General features: G+C 42.2%; 1 pseudogene; it reads left to right on the top strand.

Moving 5' to 3' along the window:
- The first annotated feature begins 2,863 nt into the window (after positions 1 to 2,863).
- Positions 2,864 to 3,730, top strand: LOC121336307 (annotated as a pseudogene).
- Positions 3,731 to 4,068: the final 338 nt, after the last annotated feature.

Here is a 4,068-nt window from a genome sequence, read left to right as displayed (position 1 = left end):
TGTAATGTTCTATCTCTCTGTCCTGTCATACCAATTAAAATGAGTCCCATATTTTAATAGCCATTTATAGTGCTCCCAAATGCCAAACCTCATCAGCTTGGCTATGGCCTTTACAATTGTGGGTGGAATTGCTTCCTTGTGCCGAGGAACGGCTTTTACACTATGCTATAACCTGATATAGATTTTGCTGTATTTCCTTGCTTTTTAGAGCACGAGTGAGAAAACACATATCACATCAATTATAACGTTATTCTTCTTCTATCCTTACCTCTGCCCACATACACTTTATGGCTTGATTGTTAGGCTGTTGGTGTCAGGGCTTGTAACAAAGTTAGGTGTTCCAGATTCTGCTTCTCCGTTTCTTGAGCACAGCACTAACATGGAGATTCTGTTTCTTCAGTGTCTTTCAGAAAGGTTTTATACCAGAACAAATAGCAAGCTGGGGAGGAAGCCACCCATTTCCTTTGCTTTTGGAGATATTAGAGAAGGCATTGAACATAAATTTTAATTCTGGTTCCTTCCTATCAAGAAATTTTGCCAAGAATTTCAGTTATAAGAAGGCTGAAAACAATAATACTGCCTCTACGAAGTACTTGTTCTACTAATATATCCTCTTTCCAGTGTCTTTTTTCTAGATGTATCCATTTTGCTGGCCTCTGTGAGAAGAGGCTTAGGCTGCCCTCTTGCTGGACACATCCAATTCCACCTGTCTTCAATGAAGCCAATGCAGAGCACAGCTGAGCTTATCAGCAATGATAGTGGTGCCTCTGGGAAAATGTATTTAAGCAAAGGCAGAAAACATCACATGGGTAGAGGAAACAAAAACAGAAGGAGCACAAAAGTCAAAGTAGGAGGCAGTACTCCATGGAAGGATAGGTTTTCCTTGTGGCTTGTGAGTGAACTGCACCAGAGAATGTTTAGTCTTATACTTAGTCCAGCTGCCTTTTCAATGAGAAAATACCAACATGAGCCAAGTATTTTACTGCTCATATATGTTTAACAAATATGATTGAAAAGCATGAGAAAGAACAAGAATTTTGTGGGATCTGAAAGTAAAATATTGTAAACAATGAGTAGTGAAAAGTCTGACAACTCCCAGTGCTCAGAGCAACAAAAATAATGTAGTGAAATGGCAGTTCTTCTTGTCATGCAATCATTATCAGCTCTCTGGGTGCTGTGTGAAGCTCCAGGAAGCTGGATCCCCTTCTGAAAATTCCAGACATGCTGGGGCAGTGTCCACGCAACAGGTACTGTTTGTACTGGGTGAATTAGTTAATCAGCAGGAGATGCCTTGTAGACAGAGTCAGCTGAGAAGAAACTCAACTATCAGGTTTTCTGAAGAAAACTTTCTTTAAAATTCTCCCACTATTGTGTTAGAATTATTGTGTATTTTTGTTACTGGCCTTCTAGGTGTCCACATAATGTGTCCTCTGACTCGTGAACTTAATCTTGGAAATAAGGCTGACTATGCATATTTATATCAGTTCTGAGTTAGGATAAGTAAACCTTCTGCTGAAATAATGCATACATTTCAGTATTTCCTATTTCCCCACTCTGCCATGGTACTTACTGCACTGTTTATTTCTCTCCAGGTCACATTAGAATGAAATGTGCTGTCGTCAGAAGCCATGAAGTGCATCATAAAATGCCACATGCTGGCCCTACCAGTGACAGATGCAACTCCAGGACTTCAGCAAGGTGTCCTTGCTCAGACCAGAGTTGGTGCCTTGAAATATTAAGAAAAATTGTCTCATAAAAAATTATATCAAAAGGGAAAACAGTAAGTCATAAATAAAATTCCAAACTGAAAGTCACTTAAAAGGGTTCCAGTAAGCCTCTCTGTAATACCTCTGGACCCAATTTCTTGAAAAATTCAAGAAATATAGCTATAGATAACCGAACAGGTACTAGATTTTGGTTCCTATGGTAAAACTGTTTTCAGCTCAGGGATATATATGTAAGCACATATGCGAAAGTAAAGACTTCAAACCAAAACAGACAGAAGGTGTGAGCTATTGAAAGTATAAGGCTGTTACTAAATTTCAGGCTATGATTACAGCTGTGGATGTAGGAATTACAATAACTCTTAAAAGAAAACAACTATATATATTACAATGTTGAAAAGTAATATTTAACTGTCTTAGATTGCAATGCAAGATGTAACCAGAAATGTGTATTTTATCACCATCTGTTGAAACCATATGGGGGAATATTCTTTATCTCTTCCATGACCCATCCCTCCTAACTCCAGGGGGATATCTTCTATTATGGGCCACTTGTTAAAACCACGTGGGGCAGTGTTCTTTATCTCTTCCATGACCCAGTCTCCTTGCAGGTGAGAGGCTCATTACTCTGTTAATGCGCCATTGAGTCTCACTGCATAACTGATAAAGTTACATCATCCCACGGGGAGATGCTCCACCAGAGGGAGGAGCCAAGCATTCCTACTTGGATATAATGCGAGATTGGGAGCACAGGCAGCCTTTTCCCACTAGATTCCCAGAGGAATACCACCACTTGACCTCCAGAGGAAAACTACACCCTTCTGCAGGATCACGGCTTCAACAGAACCATACCTGTCACTCAAGGACTGCAGCCACCATTTAATCAGACTGCTACCAACACCCTGACCCACAGGGTGTCAGGTTGTATTCTGACTTTGTCTCCTTGAGTAGTAAAATTATTTTTCATGAGCTAACTATTTCTAAACTTGAAAGATTATAGGACTTCGTTAAGAACTTAAAATTAATTGCTGCAAATAATTTTGGAAGAAGAGGAGAGCCACAGGAGCACTGTGAGAGTCAAATTCAGTTACAGGGCATGGAGCTGCTGCGTGCACGGCGTGTTCAGTAGGACTGAGGGGCACGGAGGGACCATGGCTCGCAATGCAGAGAAGGCCATGACGACCTTGGCAAGATTTTGGCAAGCCTGGCTTGAGCAAGGAAAAGTCAAAGAGTGAAGGCCTTTCCTTGCATCAGAGTGTAATGAGCTACTCGAAGCTGAGAAATGGAGGAGACAGATCATTGGGGAGATTTCTAAGAAAGTGGCACAGATCCAAAATGCTGGATTGGGTGAATTCAGAATTCACTACCTGAATGATGAAATTAACAAACTTCTGAGGGAGAAAGGACACTGGGAATACAGAATAAAGGAGCTGGGAGGTCCTGATTATGCTAGGACTGGTCTGAAAAATCACAAAGGGAAAGAAGTTCCATGAAACAGAGGCTACAAATCCTTTGGGGCTGCAAAGAACTTGCCAGGAATTAGAGAGCTTTTTGAAAAGGAACCCCTGCCACCGCCACAGAAGACCTGGGCTAAGCTTATGAAAGACATTGATGCCAAGTAGTATGGCTACAGGGATGAAGATGATGGGATTCTGGAGCCCCTGGAGCAGGAACATGGGAGGAAAGTTATAGCAGAATCAATGGAAAAATGGAAGATGAAGAGAGAAGCACAACTTGCAAGAGGTGAGGAGGAGGAAGAAGAAAATATCTATGCTGTCCATGAGGAAGAGCCTGATGAGGAAGGTGGCAAGGAAAGAGGTGGTGAAGATGGCCAACAGAAATTTATTGCACGTGTTCCAGTGCCAACTCAACAGCAGATTGAAGAAGCTCTTGTACAAAGAAAGAAGATGGAGCTGCTCCAGAAGTATGCCAGTGAAACCCTCCTGGCACAGAGTGAGGAGGCAAAGAAACTTTTAGGATTGCAACATTGCACCATACCTTTATAACTGGATGATCCTGCATGGAGACAAAGCCACCCATTTCTTTGGTGGGGCTTTTCTTCTATTTTTCAGGTTTTTCAGCTTCTCTGGCTTTTTGTTTCACACAGCTCTTTGGCTACATTTTCCTCACAGCTCTGGCTGTCTCTAGCTCTGGCTGTATTTTTGCAGCTTTTCGCTGCTGGGTTGGGTTTGCCTCTGGTCTTTTCCAGCTTTTCGCTGTGGGGACAGGCTCTGCTTGCACTGTCCTCTGTCTCCCTCCACTCTGCCTGCAGGAAATGGCTGTTGTCCTCACACCGAGTCACCGCCTGTTACGATGGCGGAGTGGGTCAGAGACAGAGATAACA

Source organism: Onychostruthus taczanowskii, unplaced genomic scaffold (assembly GCF_017590055.1).
Source record: "Onychostruthus taczanowskii isolate IOZ18803 unplaced genomic scaffold, ASM1759005v1 scaffold23, whole genome shotgun sequence".
Taxonomy (NCBI): domain Eukaryota; kingdom Metazoa; phylum Chordata; class Aves; order Passeriformes; family Passeridae; genus Onychostruthus; species Onychostruthus taczanowskii.
The sequence above is the reverse complement of the archived record's forward strand: the minus strand, read 5'-3'. Positions and strand labels throughout refer to the sequence as shown.